This window comes from Eubalaena glacialis, chromosome 11 (genome assembly GCF_028564815.1).
Source record: "Eubalaena glacialis isolate mEubGla1 chromosome 11, mEubGla1.1.hap2.+ XY, whole genome shotgun sequence".
Taxonomy (NCBI): Eukaryota; Metazoa; Chordata; class Mammalia; order Artiodactyla; family Balaenidae; genus Eubalaena; species Eubalaena glacialis.
The window spans coordinates 65524729-65550582 of record NC_083726.1 but is presented as its reverse complement, the minus strand read 5'-3'; the positions used below and the strand labels follow the sequence as shown (position 1 = coordinate 65550582).

The 25854-nt window shown below is 38.4% G+C and overlaps 1 protein-coding gene and 1 pseudogene across 1 annotated transcript in view; one reads left to right on the top strand and one right to left on the bottom strand.

Annotated features, from left to right (window-relative positions):
• The window catches only part of SPATS2 (spermatogenesis associated serine rich 2), a 138642-nt gene that overhangs the window by 30784 nt on the left and 82004 nt on the right, over positions 1-25854 (top strand). The gene's annotated exons all lie outside the window — the stretch shown is intronic.
• Positions 23648-24323, bottom strand: LOC133101477 (protein ripply3-like; annotated as a pseudogene).

Genomic DNA, 25854 nt, shown 5'->3' with positions numbered 1-25854 from the left:
GAACAGGGGCTGGCAAGCTAAAAATGGCCTGCTGCCTGTTTTTGTCAGTAAAGTTTAATTAGAACATAGCCATGCACATTCATTATTGTATTGTCTGTGGCTGCTTTCACACTACAACAGCCGAGTTGAGTGTTGCGACAGAGACTGTAAGGCCTGTAAAGCCTAAAATATTTGCTGTCTGGCCCTTTACAGAAAAAGATTGCTGACCCCTGGGCTAGAACAGTGTCTGGTACCTAGTGGGTGATTGAATGGACATAATGTAAGTGCTCATTGGCAGGGTACAGACCGTACATTGCTACTGAGGATATAGATTAATATTTCAAAAGTTGTTATTAGACTTTAATAATTTGGGAATATGTCAATCATAATCATTTGTTCTAGCTGAAGTCCTTGAATTTATTATGCTCATTACTACCTGATAGCAGAGATGTGCCAACTTTTTGAAGGCTACACCAAATTTGGAGTGATAGTGTTCCAAAGGCACAAGGTCCTTTTATTTTTAAAGTTTTAATTTTTTTTACCACGCCACTCGGCTTGCGGGATCTTATTTCCTCGACCAGGGATTGAACCTGGACCCTCGGCAGTGAAAGTTGGGAGTCCTAACCACTGGACCTCCAGGGAATTCCCCAAGGTCCTCTTAAATGTAACCTTTTATAATAGTGCTACAGAAAGGACTCTAAATAATGAGTAGGTGGTAGTGTTGGTTGCATGCTGTGGAAAACATGAACTTAAATAAATGGATATAGCTCTCAGTCATTTATGCTAAAGGATGGGCATATGGAATAGATAATAATATTTGACTTTGGAATACATTTTTGGATTACAAATGGATTAACCTGATTATTCCAGGTACTTCTAATAGTGTTTTAAGTAGCATAATAACATCAAACTGGAATAAAACCAATTCAGAAGAATCTGGAAAATTGTATTGCTTCTGGCATCCTGTCTTTGTCCAAATCTTACCTTTCTAAAAGCTGCATCCAGGGGATGAATAATATCAGTCACACAAAGCACCTGTGTGGAGAGGTAGAGAAGATTTTAGAAGTGTTTTGTTTTAAAAGGCCTTTACTGGAACTGATCTCAGTGTAGAGGAGGAGTCTTAAATATCCTGCTTAGTGAACTATAATACTGTATGCTGAAAAAGCTAAGTTAAAAACGATGAAGAATTATAGGGTCAGGGCTGGAAGAAACTTTTTTTTTTAAGATTTATTTATTTATTTATTTGACTGTGTCGGGTCTTAGTTGTGGCACGCGAGCTTCTCTCTAGCTGTGGAGCGTGGGCTCTAGAGCCCGCAGGCTCAGTAGTTGCAGCGCATGGCCTTGGTTTCCCTGCGGCATGTGGGATCCTAGTTCCCTGACCAGGGATCGAACCCGCGTCCCCTGCATTGGAAGGCGGATTCTTAACCACTGGACCACCAGGGAAGTCCTAGAGCTGGAAGAAACTTTGTCCAGTAAATATTTGAATGTGCCCTAGCCACTTTGTTAGACACGGATAGAGAGGTGAATAAGACAGTCACTGGCCTCATGAGACTTACTATCTAATCCTCATCCCCAGTCCTCACCTCACCTCATTTTATGTTGTGTGATGGAAACTAAAGCTTGAGAGATCCAGTACCTTGCCAAAGGTTATGTAGCTCGTTACTGATAGAATGGAACTAGAATGCATATTTCTTATATGGGGAATAAAAGCAAAATATTTATTTATGCAGGGTTTCGAGTGCTTACTAATGTGCTTATCCCCGTACTAGGTGCTGAGGGATCCAGTGGTAAATATAATGGCCCCATCTCTTTGATGTAGAGGTTAAAGGAAATTTTTGGGGGAAACTAGAATTTTTCCCATTATATTGCATTATACTGTTTACAGTCTTTTATCTCATGGAAAGGTTAGGGGCTCTCAAAAATTCATTCTTTAATGTGACTTAGTTGAATGAGTTTAGTGTTTTTTCTGACACCTGAAGTCAGTTTTATTGAGGGACTTTTGAATGAGAAAGGAAGAATTAGGTAGTTGTGGACTCTCTGTGGAAGAATGACCTTTACTTATTTCACAATTTGTATAGAGCCTAAACTTCTGCCCTGTGAGCAAGAGAGAATCTTTCTTCTCCCTTTGTATCAGATGACTTTCTGCTATCAGGACCCAGAACCCAGACTGATATTTAAAATCAGCCATATTATGGGTTAAATAGACTTTTGCACACTGACCTTCTCTTTCCTTTTAGTTACCTGAACTTGGGTATATGTAATATATATGCTGGGTATGTGTATACTTGTGGGTATATGTATTACTTAGTGTTCAAAGAATCATATCTAAAGCAGAACATATATTTTATTCTTTAAAATTTCTTCTCAAAGTGATTATATTTGATTTTTTCTTCTCAATGCTTGCTTGCTAAAAAATAAAAATAAAAAAAAAAATCAAACATGTGACAGTCTAGGAAAGAGTGAAAAAAGGTGAATTAAACTGCTGCTAAATAATTTAGGATGTTTTGGTTATTTGTTTTCATAGAGGATTAAGGCTTTTTTCCTTAAAATGTCTAGTTGGAAGTGTTTATACAATGGAGAAAGTAATTACATTTTCAGAGTAAGTTTTCTTGACCTCAGGCCTCTTTACTCTTCCTATTCCAGAGTACCTTGTGCCATTCTGCTGGGTCCAATTAGTTCTTGGCTCAGCTGTTTTAGTTTCTCTACAGAAGTTGAGCTTAACCATGTTTATAATCTGTGAACATCATATTCCATTGTTTCTTTTAAGAGCTAGAACATTAAATTCCCTGCCAGTGATCTAAAACATATTGAATTGTATATCTTCAAACGCAAAAGATTTATTTTCTCTGAACTTAGATCATGGCATTTAACAATGAAGAGACCTTAGAAATAGTGGTTATTATATATTAGTGATGATTATTCTAGTTCTGCTGCAGGTATAACCACTTTTTAAAACACTACATATTAGTGTTATGTTGCAGAGGAGGTAGTATGGCTACCAGTCTCAAATTACTTAATTATTAGAAAAACATTTGTAAAATAAGTGAAATAATATGCTAGGAAGCAGCAAACCATTCAGTGTGTGTGTGTGTGTAAATGTAGGTGCTTTCAAGTAACGTTTAAAGTTAGACTGACATACAGTTTGAAACATAATACTTGTCACGTAATTGTATACATTGAAATCAGCCATGAAAATATTTTTTACCGTGGGCAAATCAAATATTTCTACTGTGGGAAGAAGAAGGAGTTGGGGAGAGCATAAAGATGCTGTTTTATGTTATTTGGTTGGTAATATAGAAAAGCAGGCTAAGTTTCACCTCCTAACATTTCAGGCTAGGGTCTCCAGGCATGTTGTTGCAGTTATCTATCGCTAAGGAACAAAACCACTCCAAATTTGGCATAAAACTCTTATGGTTCTGGGTGTTGACTGGGCTCAGCTAAGTGATTCTTGCATGAGTCCTGTTATGTACTGGTAGTTAGATGGGGCTGGGGTTATTTCAGAGGCTTCCTACCAGACTCACACGCATGGCACTTGAGCAGGGAAGTCCAAATAGGTAGAAACTGGAATAGTTGGGGATCCTTGATATCTCTCCCTATTTCTGTGTAGTCTTTCCAACATAGGGGCTTCATGGTAGCCAGACTTCTTAACTGGAGGCTTAGGGCTCTAAAAGTACTTGTTCTGAGTAAGAGAGCCAGAAGGGAACTATATTGTCTTTTATGACCTAAATTCAGAATCAGTGTCAATTTCCACTGCATTGTATTCATTAGAAGCAAGTCACTGGGGCTTCCCTGGTGGTGCAGTGGTTGAGAATCCGCCTGCCAATGCAGGGGACACGGGTTCGATCCCTGGTCCGGGAAGATCCCACATGCCACCGAGCAGCTAAGCCCATGCGCCACAACTACTGAGCCTGTGCTTTAGAGCCCATGAGCCACAACTACTGAGCCCGCGCGCCGCAGCTACTGAAGCCTGCGCACCACAGCTACTGAAGCCCGTGCGCCGCAGCTACTGAAGCCCGCGCACCTAGAGCCCGTGCTCCGCAGTGAGAAGCCACCGCAATAAGAAGCCCCCGCACTGCAACGAAGAGTAGCCCCCGCTCGCCGCAACTAGAGAAAGCCCGCGCGCAGCAGCGGAAGACCCAACACAGCCAAAAATAAATAAATAAAATAAATAAATTTATTAAGAAAAAGAAAAAGAAGCAAGTCACTAAGACCAATCCATATTCAAAGGGAAGGGGATTAGACTCCACCTCTTGCTGGGAGGAGTGTCAAGAATATGCAGACTTATTTCAAAGCCACTTTAGTCTTCTCTCTGGCTAAAAATTACAGTATATATCTTCCTCCACATGCAAAACACAAGCACTCCTTCTCAAAGCCTCCAAAGTCTTATCTAGTACAGCATCAGGCTCAGGCTAGAGATCCAGGACCGTGTCATCTAAATCAGATCCAGGTGCAGATAAGGCTATTTGGATATATTAGTTCCTTGGGTATAGCTCCTTGAGTACCCTTGCCTTCACTTTGAAGACCTGTGGACTAAAGAATCACCTTATCTTTCTCCATACCCAGCCCACCCAGTATGCAATAATGGATGGGCCTAAGATAACAACTGTAGACACTCCTGTTCAAAAATAAAGAAAAAATGTAAGGAACACAATAGTCACCAGTTCTGAAATCCAGCCAACATATTGCTAGTTTTGTGATTAGGGTTCAGCCCCTACTGCCTAGGAACCGTCCTCTTTGGCTCTTGGTTTTGCCCTTCGAATTATCATTCCTTTTCCATAAAATGTATTCTCTATTTGCAGGTAATTTTCCCAGCCTGTTTCCTGCCCACAGAGCTTTGGGCAGGGTGTGGTGGGGGTCCCAAAAGCCTTTTTTCATTTTGTACTGTCTCTATCCTTTTTAGTCCAAGATGACAATGTTTCTGAACGTAAAATTATCTGTGACTCTTCCTGAGGGGTTCACTCTATTAGACAAAAGCCACATTTACACATTGATATAACCCCTTCTCTACCTTAGGCTTTGTAGAGGAGAAAAAAGTTTTCCTTGACCCTCTTAGGGCCCCTGGCTGGGTTTGAAAATTAAACTGGCAAAGACTGATTAAGAGGAGAAAAGTATACAGATATATCTGATATAAATTTTATGTGAAATGGGAGATGTAAATGAAGACTCAAAGAAATGTTTGAACCTGAGTATTTTTATGCTAGGTTTAATGAAGAGTGGACAGTGTGGAGAAATGATAGATCAAAGAGTATGAAGTAAGTGTAGTAAACTGGGGGAAATTTAGCAAGGCCTGTTTGTTAGGATTCCTTTCCTTGTCCCTTTGTCTTTGGAGATACAGATGCTCCCTTCTTCCAGGTATAGGGAGGGCACCTCTTACATGAGAGTTTTATGACTTGCTTCAGGGGAGAAGGTGGGGGGAAGACCCCCACGGAGTGACCTTCCTCTTTCTGATCTTTTCTCAAGATTCTTCAGCTTAAAATATTCAATATGCTAGGGTGCCATATTTTGGGGTAGCATGTCCTGAACCCTGTCAGCTTCCTTTAAGCCTTTTGTGGGACAACACCTTTAATATTCTTAGAAGGCCTTATGTTTGAAAGCATCTGTGAGACTCCACCTTAAAATCTCTTTGGAGTCTTAACTAGGGGTAGGCAAACTATGGCCAGCGATCTAAGATTTGTTTTTACTTTTTTTTTTTTTTCCGTTGGCTGCGCCGCGCATCTCGCGGGATCTGGTTCCCTGACCAGGGATCGAACCCATGTCCCCTGCAGTGGAAGCGCGGAGCCCTAACCACTGGACAACCAGGGAATTCTCTGTTTTTAAATTTTTATTTTTTAAAAAATTTTTATTTATTTATGCTTGGCTGCGTTGGTTCTTCGTTGCTGCGCGCGGGCTTTCTCCAGTTGCGGCGAGCGGGGTCCACTCTTCACTGCGGTGCACAGGCTTTTCCCTGCGGTGGCTTCTCTTGTAGCGGAGCACAGGCTCCAGGCTCATGGGCTTCAGTAGTTGTGGCTCGCGGGCTCCAGAGCGCAGGCTCAGCAGTTGTGGCACACGGGCTTAGTTGCTTCGCGGCATGTGGAATCTTCCCGGACCAGGGCTCGAACCCGTGTCCCCTGCATTGGCAGGCGGATTCCCAACCACTTCGCCACCAGGGAAGCCCCTGTTTTTACATTTTTAAAGGACTGTTAAAAAATAAAAGAAGAATGTTCAACAGAGACTGTGTATGGCCCTCAAAGCCTAAAATATTTATCTGGCCCTTTATGGGAAAAGTTTGCCAACCCTTGGTCTAAACAAAAATTTAATCTTTAGGCCATGTTTCCCTGACACTGCCTTGGATTTGATCTTTGCCCAGAGGGCATTTCTTAATTTGAGAAACGTTTGCTATATGGGGAGCCTGGGAATAAGAAACATTTATTTTTGGACCTAGCAAGTCCTGACTCCTTTATATGTCCTCTATATTCTGCTTGAAAATTATATAATTCCTTCTTTTTCTTATCTCTCTCTACCTGTACTTTGTGGCACACAGCTAAAAAAAAGCAGTTGATACTTTTGACATTCTGCCTGGAAATCTCTTTACCCAGATTCATCAGTTCATTAGTTATATTTTCTATTTTTCACATTACTGCACGTGACAGCTTTGCTAAACTTTCCACCATTATCTAATAAGATTCTCCTTTTCTATAGCTTCCAATAAGGCTTTCCTCACTTTCTTTTAAGCCGAGGATTAGCAACCTTTTTCTGTCAAGGGCCAGATCGTAAATATTTTAGGCTTTTTGAACCTTATGATCTCTGGCACACCTACTCAACTCTGCTGTCATAGTGAGAAAGCAGCCATAGACATAGGATGTAAGCAAATGGGTGTTACTGTGTTCCAATAAAATTTTATTTACAAAAACAGGCAGCAGGTTGAATTTTGCCAGTAGACTGTAGTTTGGTGATCCCTGTTTTAAGTCTTTGTTGACAGCTTCCTACCAGTGTCCTTAAGACCCTTCAGGCTTTCACTAACACTTTCAAGGCCCTTCTTGCTTTCTCCTGCCATCCAGTCCCAAAGCTAAACATTTTAACTTTTTGTTATGGAAGTAACCCACTCCCTATACCAAAATCTGTTTTGGTTATCTTTTGCTGTGTAACACACCATGCCAAAATTGAGTGATGTAAAACAACACTCCTTTTATCTTTCATGATTCTGATGTTTGGGCTCAGCTAGGCAGTTCTTTCTCACGGTTTCTCATGAGGATGCAATCAGATGATAGCTGGGGCTGGAATCATCTAAAAGGCTTCCTCATCAAAGTCTGTTACGCAGTTAGAGGCAGATGGTAGCTGAGCCTGGGGTCATCTCCAAGGATTCCTCATTCACAAGTCTGGTGGCAGAGCTCGGAAGACTGAAACAGCTGACACCCCTCGGACGTCTCTAACCCTCTGAGGCCTTGTCCCATGGTTTCTCCAGAATCAGGGATATAGGGTGGATATCTTATATGGTAATTCAGGACTGCAAACTTGCCTGAACTGGGAAGGTACCAGGCAGAGATTTTATCACCTTTTATCACCTAATTTCCGAGGTTGCTCAGTGTCACTTCTGCTTCATTCTCTTTGTGGGGAGGAGAATTGGACCCTAGCTAATTTTTTTTTTTTTTTTTTTTTGGCTGCGCCATGCGGCTTGCGGGATCTTAGTTCCCCAACCAGGGATCAAAACCAGGCCCCCAGCAGTGCAAGTGTGGAGTCCTAACCACTGGACCGCCAGGGAATTCCCAGACTGTTTTTTTGATGGGAGTGAAATCAAAGAATTTGCAAAGATGTTTTAAAACACAAAATGCCCCACACATACACCTATCAAAAAAATTTGGAAGCTAGCATATAGTGGGTCACACTTTGTTAGGGCAGGCTTTCTCTTTCCTGTTCATGGGGGTGGTGGAAGTAGGAGATCACCTCCCATGATTTAATGTTGAAGAATGGATTTGTCAAGAGCTGTGGAAGGAGACTTCACAGTAACAAATACCTCTTTTCTTCAGTAGAGATAGGACATGGGAACTTTGGACTTGGCATTTTTTTCTCTCTCTCTTCTTTCTTCTGTATGAGAGTAGGTATAACGGTGCCTCCATCCCAAAAAGAGAAAACAAAAGGAACAAAGAAAGAAAGAAGTAATACTCTCAAACTATTAAAAATTCTGCCACAGATTTGTTTGAATCGATGAGTAACATTTTTCCAAGGGTTAAAGAGTATGTGTACCTGTTAGTCATTTACACTTTCAGTTGAATTTAACTAGCTTTCTTAAGGGATACCTTTAAGGGAGATTTTGAAAAGGGGGTAGGTGATAGAAGTAATTTTAAATTTGGGGACTCTAGAGCAGGTGGTAAAGCAGGTTATAAGAAACTTTGAATAGCATTAGGGAATGGTCTTTAGAAGCACTCTACTGCCTGACCCCATCTGAAGAGACTTTGCTCACCTTAGCACAGTGATCTGGCTCCGGAGGTAAAATATTTGGAAAAGTTGGGGTATTTTATGATATATATTTGTAGAGGCTATTGTGTTATTTTTTCCTTTTCTCTCTAGATGAAAAGAAGGTGGCAGAAAATATATTTTGCTTTATTGTTTATGGTCAACCAGGCAATGTGAATACTGCATTTTTGTGTTCTTCCCACTTTGTTTTCTTTTTCTTCCGGTGTTTCTTTTTTTACCTTGCTCTCTGGATTTGTACATCATGAGAAATTTACCCAAATTCTCTGATGATCTGAAAAAAGAAGATGGCTTAGTGAATAGGAAGTTGTTAAAGAAATAGCTGCCTGCCATATTGCTCTTCCTACTCTGGGAAGAAGAAATGCCTGTATTTAATCATCTACCTTTTTTTTTTCCTTGGTATCCAGATCTATACATTGTTGAATTGGGGGTAGAGAGAAAAGCCTGTTAACTTTTATCTTAAACAATTGGGTTATTTTTTTTACTTGGTATTTGAACAATACTCTTACAAAGCTTTAGTAGAATCCTACAACACATGCTCGAGGTTTAAGAGCCTCTAGGTAAGAGTCAGAAAAGAAAGTTTTGCAATGAGTTACATTCCCAAAGAGGAGGACAATATGTACCTTATTTTGAATTACTGAAAATGGTGAAGACTTCTCACTATAGTTCTTTAACTTCAGTTGCAACTTGGAAGTGGTAACATCTCTTTTGGGGCGTGGCATTCTGTACCTTTTCCAGTTGTTTTGTTTATCCGCATTCTCTTTACTTCTAATTGACACACATTACCATCTGAAATGTTCCTGTTGGTTTGGAGGGAGTAGAGATGGGGAGGGAGAAGGAAGAGTTAACTTTTCATGCGTTTTAATCGGCCAGTATTTACTTAACTAATTTCAACTGGATGAAAACTTATCTTTTAGAATATTTAATGCATGATATGCTACATGCATTATCCATTCATATTAAGAATTATAGTAGCGTGGATTTATGTATGACATGGGCAGCAAATTATTTCCAATTTAAATTGCTCTGTTCATTTTTGGACAAAATAATTACTTGCTAGAGTAATATTTTTCTGGCATGTTACAAGCCATGAAAGTGGTTTGGAAGATTAGAACGAATGTTGAGTGTAAAGATTTTTGGTGCAACTTGATTTTACTCTTTCTTTCCTCAGAGTGTCTGGGGATTAGTTTGATCCTGAGTGAGGATAAAAGCTGCTTCCATAGAGACTACTGGTTTCAGAGCTGTTTTAAATTTGGGACTTGGAAGCCAGAAGATCTGAGCATTGATATGCCTTTTCCCCCCGCATTAATGAATTTAAAATATGTTGTTGATTTAATGTTTGGTTTTTTGGTTTTTTTAAATTAATTTATTTATTTTTATTTTTGGCTGTGTTGGGTCTTCGTTTCTGTGCGAGGGCTTTCTCCAGTTGCGGCGAGCGGGGGCCACTCTTTATCGCGGTGCGCGGGCCTCTCACTGTCGCGGCCTCTCCCGTTGTGGAGCACAAGCTCCAGACGCGCAGGCTCAGTAGTTGTGGCTCACGGGCTTAGTTGCTCCGCGGCATGCGGGATCTTCCCAGACCAGGGCTCGAACCCGCGTCCCCTGCATTGGCAGGCGGACTCCCAACCACTGCGCCACCAGGGAAGCCCGTAACGTTTGCTTTGTGTATTGATTTCTGGCTTTGGCTTCTTTAAGCTGTTTATGTATATTTGAATCAAGTTAGTTAAAAAAATATTTAATTTTTCATGTGACATAACCAATAGAAGACAACTATTATTTTGAAAACAAATGTATTTAATATTTTTATGATTGTACAGTTGTTGACTGGCAAAAAAAATCTTTTGGATCAGAAAAAGCATTTGTCAAATGTAGATTTTTAGCTTAATATGAAGATGTACCATCTTTTTTTTTAATTGAATGTAAATTTTATTTATGTATTTATTTTTTAATTTAATTTTTATTTTATATTATAGTTGATTTACAATGTTGTGTTAGTTTCAGGTGTACAGCAAAGTGATTCAGTTATACATATACATATATCCATTCTTTTTCATATTCTTTTCCCATATAGGTTATTACAGAATATTGAGTAACCATCTATTTTTTTAAGTGACTGTAATTAACAAAAGTAGTTCAGACAAAAGATTCTAAGCATTTCTGAAATGATGAAGCTCTGTTCTTGAGACAGTGCTTTGTTTACACTATGCATTAGGGGAAAAAAGCAGCTGGAAATATAATTTTCAAAGAATTCTTTTGTGAATTATGGGCTCTTTCAAGAATGATCAACAATGACTGTGCTTCTTAGAGTCTTAAAATTTCAGAACTGGGAAGAGACAGGACCTAAGTTTTGTCTGGCCTTCCTTAAATATTTGTATGAGTGGAAAAGGATGATTCCTTCCCTTGAGCTTTTGCATTAAAGTTTTCATCTTCCATGGTATATACTACATGTTGTATAAAATTCATTGTTAAAGGATTAAAAAGTTAGACAGAATCATGATTTTCATATAAATGTAAAATGAACACATGTAAAAGATGTTATTTAACTCATTAATTAATGGGAGAACCTGTAAGATGTTAAAAGTAGTTCAAAGGAGAATTCAAAGTACTGCACGTGTATAGGATCAGGTATGCTGAAATGAATTTACAAATCTATGCAAAACTGTCTTTTTCCATAGGGACATGGGGAAAATCATTCCTTTGTCACTGGACAGAATTTGTTTGTAAGTGTATGGACAAGAATCCTTTGTATTGCTATCATTTAACTATAACTTACAATTATAAAACAGCTCAAAGGTCATGAAGAATGCAGACCTTGTAGAATCAGGTAACTAGGGAAGGTGCACATTACATAGTGCCTAGTTTTCCATTGAAGATGCCAGGTGATCTTCTTGGTTCATTTCAAAGCCTCTCACAGTCTGTCATAAAAGAACAAAATAAATGGGTCTGAATTCTGGTTTTTGACAACAATCCTATGTCTGTTAGTCTTAGGGACTTAACTCTCATTCCTTGTAAAAAAAGTCAGTTTTCAAAATGAAAGAAAATTAAGTTATTCTTAGATGGATATTTTCTGGTATTTTGATCAACATTAGAACACTTACTCAGGTTAGTGTTGAATTTTGGACCGTTGGCAGATACTTAAACTGTAGCTTTGAATGGTTAGGTAGCAAGTTCGATGAGACTACCAAGTGCATAATATTTTGTAGATATTCAGTTAGTAAAGAACAATAGTAATAATTTGAAGGAAAGTGGGAGTCTCCTGCCCAATTTTAATTCTTAAAAGTGTATATTATTACACCTTTAGCAACTTCCCAATGTTAAATACTTTTTACCTGGGCAGTTGAACCCAGGGGGAGAGGGGACAAAGTTGGCATTATCTACTCCAAATTCATGCTGTCTGCTTCTAACTGGACCTTTGCTGCTTCATGACCTTTCTATTCCTCTCATATTTATTCTCTTGCACTTTTCTGATTTTGAAGCAGCAGTGTGGTATAGTAGAAAGAGATAGAATTTGTAGTCTTATAGACCTGGGTTTGAATCACCACCCTACCACTTACCGGCTGTTAGATCTTGGGGAATTCTCACAGTCTCAAGTTCTTCAATTAAATGAGTCATAAATACTAAACAGGATTACATGAAATTTGTATATAAATGATGTAATAGCACATAGTAGGCAGTAAGTATTAGTTTTCTTATCTCTTCTCAGGCCTTCAAGCTTCGCTGCTTTCTCTCCTCTTGTTTCTATTACTGAAACAATTGGAGTCATTTGGTATGACCTCCCTCATCTTCCCCTCTTCTGTCTCTATACAGAGATGTATATCTTGCTGTGTTTTTTGTTTCAGAAGTATGTTTCTTTTACCTCACAAGGTTGTTGTGAGGATTAAATAAGATAATGTATATGAAATTGCTTAGTACATTTCCTAGCACATATTAGACATCAAAGGAAGATTAATTGGATCTGAATGTAAGGTTAATTTTATCTTTGATATTACCTCTCCTTTAGGTTATTTTCTATTTCTGTAAGTATTACTCTTCTTTGTAGTATTTTTTATTTTTTTAAATTTTATTTATTTATTTTGGCTGCGTTGGGTCTTTGTTGCTGCGCGCGGGCTTTCTCTAGTTGCAGTGAGCGAGGGCTACTTTTTGTTGTGGTGCATGGGCTTCTCATTGCGGTGGCTTCTGTTGTTGTGGAGCACGGGCTCTAGGCATGTGGGCTTCAGTAGTTGTGGCACACGGGCTCAGTAGTTGTGGCTCACGGGCTCTAGAGCACAGGCTCAGCAGTTGTGGCACATGGGCTTAGTTGCTCCGCGGCACGTGGGATCTTCCCGGACCAGGGCTCGAACCCTTGTCCCCTGCATTGGCAGGCAGATTCTTAACCACTGAGCCACCAAGGAAGCCCTTCTTTGTAGTATTAATATGTTTGATTTTTCCTTCTCCTCTTTTTTTTTTACATATACATACATCCACTCTTTTTAAAATTCTTTTCCCATAAAGGTCATTACAGAGTATTGGGAAGAGTTCCCTGTGCTATACAGTAGGTCCTTATTAGTTATCTGTATTATATGTAGTAGTGTGTATATGTCAATCCCAATCTCCCCCCACTTCCCCCCTGGTAACCATAAGTTTGTTTTCTGCATCTGTGTCTCTATTTCTGTTTTGTAAATAAGTTCATTTGTACCTTTTTTTTAGATTCCACATATAGGTATAAGTGATACCATATGATATTTGTTTTTCTCTGTCTGACTTACTTCACTCAGTATGACAATCTCTAGGTCCATCCATGTTGCTGCAAATGACATTATTTCATTCTTTTTTATGGCTGAGTAATATTCTATTGTGTATATGTACCACATCTTCTTTATCCATTCCTCTGTTGATGGACATTTAGGTTGCTTCCTTGTCCTGGCTATTGTAAATAGTGCTGCAGTGAACATTGGGGTGCATGTATGTTTTCGAATTACAGTTTTCTCCGGGTATATGCCCAGGAGTGGGATTGCAGGATCATATGGTAGCTCAATTTTTAGTTTTTAAAGGAACCTCCGTACTGTTCTCCATGATGGTTGTACCAATTTACATTCCCACCAACAGTGGAGGAGGGTTCCTTCCTTCTCCTCTTTCAAAAAGCATTCCTTTTTAAGACGTAAACCCTTGAGGGGAAAACCCCTTTTGCTTGGCCTTGCTAGAACTCTGGCTAATACTCTATTTTGTTCATTCCTTTATTGTCAGACTGCTCAGTTGAATAGGTAGGGGGTTTGGCTGCCACTTTTCCACCACCTGCTCTCATTAAACCCCTGCATTCTGATATACCATAATTTTCCCCTGAATCTGAAACAGCACCCTCCCAATCAGACTCACACAAGGCTTAGAATGTAGTAGGCATTCAATGAATATTAGTTGAATAATGAATGAAATGAGAAGCTTTAGAGTACTCTCACTGAGGGCTCTCTAATGCTTTCAATCAATGCTTTTAAAGAAATCTGGTAAGAAACCATTATGCCGGAATTCAGTCTAACTGGATGCTAATGTATAACAAGAATTTTTTTTTTTCCCCAGAAACCCATGGTTTGTATCAGATTCCAGAAAGAAATTTTACGTACTGTGTTTTAGAGAAAGTTTAACTCTCAAGGCAAATTTATTAGCAAAAGCATCTTTTCTGTTTTTTTCTATCAAGAGCACTCAGACTGTTGTTTTTCCAGTTCAGTGATACTCAGACCTTGGTCCTTGAGCCCCAGGTAGTCCTTTCAGCAACTGTCTTCTTCTAAGACCTTTATTATGTTAACCAGACTATGCTGAGATAGGGTAACTGTGCTGCCATTTTGTTAACAATGCTAGCTAATATGGCACCAGAGGCATATTCTTTTATTTTATTTATTTATTTATTTAATTTATTTTTGGCTGTGTTGGGTCTTAGTTGTGGCATGAGGGATCTTTTGTTGCGGCGCGCGGGCTTCTCTCTAGTTGTGGCGTGTGGATTTTCTCTCTCTAGTTGCGGTGCATGGGCTCCAGAGCACGTGGGCTCTGTAGTTTGCGGTACATGGCATGTGGGATCTTAGTTCCTGGACCAGGGATCGAACCCCCGTCCCCTGCATTGGAAGGTGGATTCTTTACCACTGGACCACCAGGGAGGTCCTGGCATATTCTTTTAAATATAGCATCTCAGCTTTGGTGAATTTGATTTCTCTTTTGCCATTTTAATAAGTAGACTTGTTTACAGTTAATTTTTTTTTTTTTTGGCCATGCATCTGGTGGCATCTTAGTTCCCCAACTAGGGATGGAACCCATACCCCCTGCAGTGAAAGTGCAGAGTCCTAACCACTGGACCTCCAGGGAATTCCCTACAGTTAAAATTTTAGCTTTATCTATCTAGTGGATAGTATTAGTTTGCCAAAAGTAATTAGAGCCAGCTTTCTTGGATTATAATAGAAGTCTTCTTATTCAATACCATCCAATCTTACACAGTTTACTATTAACTGAAAAAGTTGGTTAAAGCAAGATATAAAAATGATACATACATATCATAAGCATTTTATTTTTGCTTAAAACAAATAAATGTACATTTGTTCACCAGCCTTTTGATATATTATGTTATGAGTTTGCTGATGAGAGTTCTTCATCTATTTGGCGTTAATTGCACCCCGTGATGCATTGCTTACAACTTCCAATTACAGTTTTTCTAAGTGGAGTGAGAACTCTTAAAGACTTGAAGCAATGAGTGTAGACTCGTCCTAGATTTCTAATTTTTCCCCGAAGTTATTTATGTGTCTCACCCACACTTAAGTTGAGGACTGTTTTTCAGATGATTTATACTCAGTCTTCCAGAGCCTTCAACTTAGTTTTCAAAGAAATAGCAACTTTTCTTACATTCGTAGTTCATTAATGTATTTAGTATTTCATTACAATCATGTAATTGTAATTATGGACACAACTGGAATTAAGTAGGTTTGAGAACAAATACATCAGACTCAGTGTAGTATAGGGGGAGCAGAAATGCCCCAATGTCAGTGTTAACCTGTTAGCTGCCAGTATTCAGCCAGGGATATTGGTCAGTGCCTGGCAGAGGGAATGAAGAGTATCAGTTAAATTGTGCCGTTAAGAGGCAAAAGGATGTCTTTAGTTTATTTTCTTTTTTGTTAAAGTTTTATGTAATATACATAAAGTAAAAAGCAAAATGCTTAAGGGTACAACTTGATGAATTTTTTCACAGTGAACAGACCTGTATAATAAATACTCAGATCATGATAATAGAATAGTACCAGGATCCTAGAAGCCTTCCTGTACCCTGACCCAGTTTCTTTCCCATTACTATTGTGACCGCTATCGCTATCGATTAGTTTGGCTTATGTATGAACTTCATATAAATGGAATCATACAACATACACTCTTTTGAATCTGACATTTTTCTCTTAGCATTGGTTTATTTTTTTTTAACATCTCTTTATTGGAGTATAATTGCTTTACAATGGTGTGTTAGTTTCTGCTTTATAACAAAGTGAATCAGCTATAGATATACATATATCCCCATATCTCCCCCATCTTGCGTCTCCCTCCCACCCTCCCTATCCCACCCCTCTAGGTGGACACAAAGCACCGAGCTGATCTCCCTGTGCTATGCGGCTGCTTCTTACTAGCTATCTATTTTACATTTGGTAGTGTATATATGTCCATTAGCATTGGTTTTGAAATTGATCCATGTTATGTCAGTAGCTCGTTCTTTTTCTGTATTGCGGTATATAGTATTCTGTTCTGTAAATATACCACAATTTATTTATCCATTCTGTCATTGATAGATGTCTAGGTTTGTTTCTAGTTTTGGACTCTTAAAAATAGTGCTGCTATAAACATTCTCATACATGTCTCTGGTGCACATATACATGCATTTTGTTGAGCATATACTTAGGAGTAGGACATCTGGTTGTAGGATATGCTTATGTTCAGCCTTAGTAGATTTTACTAAATAGATTTTTACACTCCCACTAGCAGTGTGTGAGAATCAGTTATTCCACATCCCTCGATGGCCCTTTAAAAAAAAACTTTACTATGTATTTATTTTTATCATTTTGTTTATGTCATGTATTTGGTTTTAAAAAATATCATATAGAATATTCATGAACCCACCATTTAACCTGAGAAGTTTAATATTGAATATTGACAGTCTTACATGTTCTCCTCTCGCCTTTCAAGGTAAATACCATTCTAATTTTTTTTTTTTTTACTCTTTCCATTGCCTTTTCAAAAAATAGTTTTGTTTTTTTTTTAACATCTTTATTGGAGTATAATTGCTACAACAAAGTGAATCAGTTATACATATACATATGTTCCCATATCTCTTCCCTCTTGCATCTCCCTCCCTCCCACTCTCCCTATCCCACCCCTCTAGGTGGTCACAAAGCACAGAGCTGATCTCCCTGTGCTACGCGGTTGCTTCCCACTAGCTATCTATTTTACATTTGGTAGTGTATATATGTCCATGACACTCTCTCACTTTGTCACATCTTACCCTTCCCCCTCCCCATATCCTCAAGTCCATTCTCTAGTAGGTCTGTGTCTTTATTCCCGTCTTGCCACTAGGTTCTTCATGACCTTTTTTTTTTTTTCCCTTAGATTCCATATACATGTGTTAGCATACTGTATTTGTTTTTCTCTTTCTGACTTACTTCACTCTGTATGACAGACTCTAACTCCATCCACCTCACTGCAAATAACTCCATTTCGTTTCTTTTTATGGCTGAGTAATATTCCATGGTATATATGTGCCACATCTTCTTTATCCATTCATCCGATGATGGACATTTAGGTTGCTTCCATGTCCTGGCTATTGTAAATAGAGCTGCAATGAACATTTTGGTACATGACTCTTTTTGAATTATGGTTTTCTCAGGGTATATGCCCAGTAGTGGGATTGCTGGGTCGTATGGTTTTATCAGGTGTATATGTGTGTCTAAATAATATATGTCTAGTGTTAGTTGTATTTAGTTGTTTTTTTTTTAAAGAATATGATGTGTATGCAATCGGGGAATTGATTTACTTTTCTTTCTTTTTTTAATGCTTTACATTATATTGCTAAGATTTATATTGTTGTGTACAGTTGTAATAGTTGACTCATTTTTCTCTGCCATATAATACTTCCTTTAGTGGATTCATCACAGTTTATTCATTTCCTGTTGATGACATTTGGGTTGTTTCCATTTCTTACTGTTACGAATTCTACATGTTTTCTGGTGTGCCATGAGCAAGAATTTCTCTTGGTACTTAGGAATGTAATCTCTGGGTCATAGGATTGATAAATGTTCTAGTTTACAAAATAATGCCTATATTCCAAAGAAGTTGTACCAATTTATACTCCTATCATCAATAGATCAGAGATGAGAGCCTTTTCCTTATAAGAGAATTTAAAATTATAACCTCAGTTACTTTTAGAGATATTTACTATTTACATTTTCTATTTTTTGCCTGTGTTTGGTAACTGTGTTTTTTAAGAAATTTGTTACCTACGTTTTCAAATGTATTGACATAAGGTTGTCTCTATTTTTGTCTTGTATTTTAATGTCTGTAAGATCTATACTTTTTAAAAAAAATTCCTAAAAAAAAAAAAATTCCTGATATTGATAATATTGATATTTGTGCTTTTGTGCTTTTTTTTTTTTTTCCCTTCTTTTAGGAGTTTCTTGCTGGGTCAAGCAATCAGTTTTTTTCTTTCGTAATTTTTTTTCTTATTGCATTAAAATTTTTAAAAATCATGGTAAAATACACATAACATAAAATTGACCATTTTAACCATTTTAAAGTGTACAGTTCAGTGATGTTAAGTACATTCACATTGTTGTACAACTATCACTACCGTTCATCTCCAGAAATTTTTCATCTCCCCAAGTTGAAACTCTGTACCATTAAACAATAATTCCTCATTCTCCTACCCCACAGCACCTGGCAACTTTGTCTCTATGAATTTGACTACTCTAAGTACCTCATATAAGTAGAATCATATAGTATTTGTCTTTTTTGTGACTGGCTTATTTCACTAAGCATAATGTCCTCAAAGTTTATCCATGTTTTAGTATGTGTCAAGTATTGGCACATAGTAATTTATCTTAAATACTTATTAATTGATCAGTTAATAATTTTTTTAATTTAGAAAGTGTATTAGAAATCACTTTTTCTATATGCATGAAATTTCCCTTTATGGATTAGAATCAGTGAATATAGCTCTTAATTGCCTTATTTTGTTTTTGCCTAATAGCTGCCTCCATTCCCTTGTGCTGTTTGTGCATCTGTGCTTTGGGGAGATGAGAGGAATGGAGTTTATATGTGTGTGGAGGGGGTGAGGATTAAATGATCAGTATTGTTTAAAACCATTATTGAAGGATTTATACAGCTGAGGATAATTTGGCTTGATTGGGCTTGGGTTATAGCCACCTGCATGAGGAGGAGGGTACAGACAACTCACCAGGCAGCTAGCAGTGAAATAGGAAAAGACAAACTTGTATGTATTCCTGCTCTGCTCCTTTTGAGCCCCCTCTACTCCCACACTTACAGCTGCCACTGATGACTAATGTTAAGCAATTTGGAGGGTCCTGTGTCTTTTAATAGTAGTAAGAGGAGTTGTGCTATCACATGGTTTCTGATTTTCCACTTAGAATGTATTTTAAATTTCCAGAAATTCTATTTTGTTCCAATTTCCAATTCTGTGTTGTTCCAATTCAAGGTTTATATTTAAAAAAAGGAATTTATTGGTTTTTCTAAATGAAAATTCCATTTTCCAAAATAAAATTTGTGGTGATCAGACCTTATAATTATGGGAGTTTTGGGGTTAGAATGACATATGGATTGGAAAGTTAGTGCCAATGAATAAAGACTTTGTTGAGAAAACAGACTTATGGAAATGTCTCACATTCACCTTTTTGACCTAAGGAAATCATCTCCTTTGCTCCTAATTATTTTTTAGAATATATCATTGCATTACTTTGGGTCTCTCTCCTTTTTCTTTTTTTTTCTTCTCCTTTTTCATATTCCTTTATAAAACTAATGAGAATAATTATTGGCAAACTGATGATATTGTGGAATAAGAACTCTTGGTTACTTTCTCATAACCAAAACCTTTAAAAGTCAGGAAAAATATTTTTATTTGGAACTCCCCATTTTCTTGTTTTTGGTTATTATTCTGCAGGTCTAGAAGTTAGTGTTTGTAGGTTCTTACTGACACATTTCTTGAACCCGTTGATTCGATTTCTAAGTTGAAACAAATATTATTTAGGTTCAACTGAGGGTTTTCAGCTTTGGTTTAATTTACTAGGAAGGGATCTTTTTAAAAAAAAGTATTACAATTTTTTTGAATAGATAAGATGCTTGTATGGTTCCAATGCCAAAATAGAAAAAGGCCGATTGAAAAGTCTTTCTTACCCTAGTTTCCTATTTTTTCAGTTTCCATTCCTCAACGGATCCTCACTGTTGCTAGTTTCTTGTTTATCCTTCCAGATATACAATATTTATGTATATATGATAGTATAAATATATTCTCCCCATCATATTCATTTAACAATATATCATATAAATACGTAAAAGAACGTTCTCTTTCCTCAGAAACATTTGCATAGTATCTCATTGTATGAATAAACCATACTTCTTTAAACTAGTGTTCCATTGATGGACAATTAGGTTGTTTCCAATCTTTTGCTCTAATAAATATTGTTTCATTTGATAACCTTGAACATACCTTTCCACACATTTCCAGATATGCTTGTAGGGTAAATTCCTAGAAATTATTTTGCTGGCTCAAATAGTATATGTATTTAAAATTTTTTTTTTTGGTATAAATTTATTTATTTATTTATTTTTGGCTGTGTTGGGTCTTCGCTGCTACGCCCGGGCTTTCTCTAGTTGCAGCGAGCGGGGTTTACGCTTCGTTGTGGCGCGTGGGCTTCTCATTGTGGTGGCTTCTCTTGTTGTGGAGCATGGGCTTCAGTAGTTGTGGCTACTTGGGCTCAGTAGTTGTGGCTCGTGGGCTCTAGAGTGCAGGCTCAGCAGTTGTGGCGCACAGGCTTAGTTGCTTCGCGGCATGTGGGATCTTCCCGGACCAGGAATCAAATCCGTGTCCCCTGCATTGGCGGCGGATTCTCAACCACTGTGCCACCAGGGAAGTGCCTGTATTTAAAATCTTGATAACTACTGTCTAGTTGTTTTTCATAGGTATTGTACAAATTTACATTCTCACTTAGATGTGAGGTAGCCTGTTTTCTCCATAGTCTTACTACCAGTGTGTGTAATCATTTTGGACATTTGTCAGGGTAAAAAACAGTGTTTTAGTAGTTTCAAAGTACATAAAATAGGCTAAGTATTTTTTAATCTAAGTATAAACATATAGTCCTCCCTCAGTATCTGCTGAGGACTGGTTCCAAGACCCCCCACAGATACTAAAATCTGCAGATGCTCAAGTCCCTTTATATAAAATGGCATAGTATTTGCATATAACCTAAACATTTCCTCCTGTGTATTTTAAATCATCTCTAGATTACTTATAATACCCAATACAATGTAAATGTTATGTAAATAGTTGCTGGCGTGTGGCAAAATCAAGTTTTTCTTTTTGGAACTTTTTGGATTTTTTTTCCCTTGAATATTTTTGATTTCGGTTGGTTGAATCCGAGAATGCAGAAACTGCAGATATGGAGGACTGGACTGTACATGGTATATGAAGTCAAATAGTGGGCTTCCCTCGTGGCGTAGTGGTTAAGAATCCGCCTGTCAATGCAGGGGACATGGGTTGGAGCCCTGGTCCGGGAAGATCCTACATGCCACGGAGCAACTAAGCCTGTGCGCCACAACTACTGAGCCTGCGCTCTAGAGCTTGCGAGTCACAACTACTGAGCCCAAGTGCTGCAACTACGGAAGCCCGCACGCCTAGAGCCCGTGCTCCACAACAAGAGAAGCCACCGCAACGAAGAGTAGCCCCCGCTCACTGCAACTAGAGAAAGCCAGCGCGCAGCAACAAAGACCCAACACAGCCAAAAATTAAAATGAATAAAATAAATAAATTTATTTTTTTAAAAAGTCAAATAGTATCACAAAGCTTATAATAATTAAAAAAAAAAAAGTCTTCTGCTTTCTCTGCCCTCTCCCCCACGATTCCCTATTCTAGCTGTCCATGGGTAATTACGAGCATTTTTTCTGGTATTAAACTCCATATTTCTTCATAGCATGGCTGTACTGACTTTTTAATCTTTTTAGGGGCAATCCTATTATGGAAGATGAGCATTTAGTTTTCTTATGTTTCCTTCCTTCCTCACCCTTCCTTCCTTTTTCCCTGGTTCTATTCATAGGTACATTTTGTAACAATCTGTATTTTCAATTTAAAATAACTGTAAGTACCTTTGTGTACAGCCCAATTTACCTTTTATTTGCTAGTGTTGTCAGGTCCCTATAATGCATGCCAGTGTGAAAAGTTATATACCCCAAGACTTGAAAATTATACCCGCTATATCTTTAGAGTACTTTGGATCATTCTGATTTCCTAATTGTACATCATCTAAATTTGATGGAGTTGCCATTCTAAAGCTCTAACAATACCTGAAATTATGACCTACTGCTAGTAACCCATAGTCTTGGTAAAGTTCCCATTAATTTTTGTTAAGTAACTTGTATAATCTATGATTCTTAAAACCTTTTAGTTTTAGGAGACACATCTTTCATTGCAGTTAATATCAGCCAGTGTTTACTGACTGCTTGTCAATAAGTGTCAGGCATTCTTTTAAGTGCTACATCTGTATCAACTCATTTAAACCATATAACAGTCCTGTGAGGAAGATGCTAGCATTATTTGCATCTTACAGATAAAGAAATGGAGACACAGAGAAGGTAAGTAGCTTGCTTGTAGTCATTTAGCTAGGAGACGGTGGAGCTGGGATGGGAACCCAGGCAGTCTGGCTTTTAAGCCCTCACTTATCCACTCGCTATACTTCATCTATACTAAGGCTATATATTCAACCTCAGTGGAGCATGTGCTTTGGCTTGGATTTCCATGAGTAGTGATGGATTTATGCTAATCCATCCACGTTTAACATTTTTCATCTCTTTTTCTTTTTTTTTTCCAAATCAGTATATTCCTGAAAATTAAGAAAAAAATTAAAATACGTAATATAAAATTTACCATCTTAGCCATTTTTAAATGTACAGGTCAGTAGTGTTAAGTATATTTACATAGTTGTTGAACAGATCTCTAGAAATTTTTTGTCTTGTAAAATGGAAACTTTCTGCAGGCATCCCTTCGTTTTATTGCACTTTGCAGGTATTGCATTTTTTACAAATTGAAGGTTCGTGGCAACCCTGCATTAAGCAAATCTCTCAGTGCCATTTTTCCAGCAGCATTGCTCACTTTGTGTCTCTGTGTCACATTGTGAGAATTCTCCCAATATTTCAAACATTTTCATTTTTACTGTATTTGGTTTTTTTTGTCTCTCAAAATATTTATTTCAAGTAGAAACTGGGAATACAACCAAATGTAAAATAGTTAAGTAAAAAACCTTGACGAATACACTCATTTGGTCCTCAAAATATAAAAAGCTGAAAATAATATTACATTAGGTACCTTGATTGAAAACAGTGTTATTCTATTCAAGTAATAAGCCCAAAGCAGTCCCCAACTAAGAGTTAAAGCTTGTCTCTCTATTCATACACACAGCCCTTAGACAAGAATCATATATGTTTTTATCCAGAATGGTCCCCCCACCCAAATCTTTGTCTTTTTATTTTTGTTACTTTTATGGAAATTATTCAGTGTGTTTGTGTGTTTTTCATAAATAAATTTTTTTTTTCAGAATGCCACTAAGCAACCACATCAACCTTGGACAATATCTGAATCATTTTTACAAAAGTAGAGATAGCCAAATAAAGGGTCTCAGGTTAATTGAGAGGCGTGGGTGAGTTATTAATCGATATGGACTAATTTGTCGTTTGATCGGCACAGTGACATTGCTGAACGTGCTTTGAAAGTTGGCCCCACCTGATAACAACCCATGTGGACACAAACCTCTTGGTCCTAGAATCCTTTCTCAAAGGTATAAATGAGGCACAAAGAATCACTAGTAGAAGGATGAGTAAAAGCTGAGTCTTTGCCAGAGTGGGGTGCTGGCCAGAGAAAGTCAAGTCCTTGTATACCCAGTTGAAAGGCAAAGTGTCCTGGCGAGGCTGTCCCGCAGGGCACATGTGAGGTGGGTCTGGTGTAGGAGAGACAGACTTATTGGGATGAAGGGCACCCAGCATCCTCCGGAGAGTCAGGGTTGGGGAGCAGACCCTTACCACCAAGGCCACCGCGCCCTCCGGGTTGCCGTCCTGGCTTTGTCAGCCGGTCTCTGCCCTTTCCTCCTAGGCTGTCTTCCGCCTCCTGGCACTGAAGGTCAGAGGGCTGGGTTTCTTATTCCTGCTCCTCATCTGAATCTGACTCATCACTGTAGAGGTGAATGGTGGCTTGCGCAGGGAAACTGGCCAGCACCTTCTCCCCGGAACTCTGCAGATACTCTTGACGCTTAGAAAGAGGTAAATATAGTCTTACAGGATGCTGAAACCCAAAGGCCCCCCTTCGATCCAAAGGTTTGTTGGTCACCTCCAGGCTCAAGCTTAACAGTATTTGATAAGCTCCTCTTCCTCTTACTGTTGTCATGATGTCCCAAGCACTGTGAGGGATCGCAAGATGGAAAGATGAGTCGGACACAGTCCCCCAGTTCATGCATTTTAAATCTCGCTTCCAGTTCTGGTGGGCTCAGTATCCTGGGGGGTCAGGATGGTCTCCATGGTCTCCATGGTGTTTAGCTCTTGGGCCCTCGAGGTGGCGGTGGTGCCCGGGGACCGTCCCTGGGGCAGTGACAGACGTGTCCCCGCGCCTCCCGGGCTCCGGCCGCCACCTCAGGTCTCATGGCGCCCCTCCAGCGGCGCGCACGACCAGCCGCGCCTTTAACCAGTCTGGCGAGGGCGCTCACCCTACTGTATTTGTTATGGTGATCTGTGATCAGTGATTTTTGATGTTACGACTGTAATTGTTTTGGAGCGCCACAAACCACGCCCATATGGGAGGCAAATTTAATGGATAAATGTTGTGTGTGTTCTGACTGCTCCACCAACTGGCCATTCCCCTGTCTCTCTCCCTCTCCTCAGGCCTCCCTATTCCCTGAGACACAACAGTACTGAAATTATAGGCATACTTTGTTTTATTGTGTTCTACTTTATTACACTTCGCAGATAATTGCTTTTTTTTTTTTTTTTTTTTTTACAAATTGAAGGTTCGTGGCAATCTCGCATTATCAGATGATGGTTAACATTCTTTTAGCAATAAAGTCTTTTTAAATTAAGGTATGTACTTTTTTTAGACATAATGCTATTGCACACTTAATAGACTACAGTATAGTGTAAACATAACTTTTATATGCACTGGGAAACCAAAAATATTTCTGTGACTTGCTTTATTGCGATGTTCACTTTGTTGCGGTGGTCTGGAACTGAACCTGGAGTATCTCCAAGGTATGCCTGTACCTATGAAATCACAATATCCCACTTCCCTCTCCCTACAGCCTCTGGCATCCACCATTCTACTTTCTGTTTCTGTGAATTTCACTACTTTAGATACCTCATGTAAGTGGAATCTTACAATATTTTTCTTTTTTATGACTGAAACTTCATTTAGCATAATGTCCTCAGGGTTCATTTACATCGTGGCATGTATCAAGATTTCCTTCTTTTTAAAGGCCAAATAATATTCCATTGTATGTATATGCCATATTTTGTTTATCCAGTCATCCATCAATGGACATTTGGGTTGTTTCCACCTCTTGTCTATTATATTGATAAATAGTGCTATGGTGAACATGGATGTGCAAGTATTTCTTTGACATCCTGCTTTCATTTCTTTTGGATATATACCCAGAGGTGGGATTGCTGCATCTTATGGTAGTTCTATTTTTAAATTTTGAGGAAGCTTCATATTATTTTCTATAGTGGCTACACCATTTTATATTCCCACCAGTAGTGCACAAGAGTTCCAATTTCTCCACATCCTCAGCAACACTTATTTTCTGGGTTTTGTGTGTGTGTGTGTGTGTGTGTGTGTTTGTGTTGTTGTTGGTTTTGGTAGCAGCCATCCTAATGGGTATGAGATGATATCTCATTGTGGTTTTGATTTGTGTTTCTCTAATGATGAGTGATGTTAAGCATCTTTTCATGTGTTTTTTGGCTATTTGCATATCTCCTTAGGAGAATGTCTGTTCAAGTTCTTTGCCCATTTTTAAGTTGGTCATTTATTTTTCTGTTGTTAAGTTGTAGGGGTTCTTTATATCTTCTGGATATTAACCTCTTATCAGATATATGATTTACAAATATTTTCTCCCATTCCATAGATTGCTTTTTCACTCTGTTGATTATTTCCTTTGATGTACAGAAGTTTTTAATGTTCAC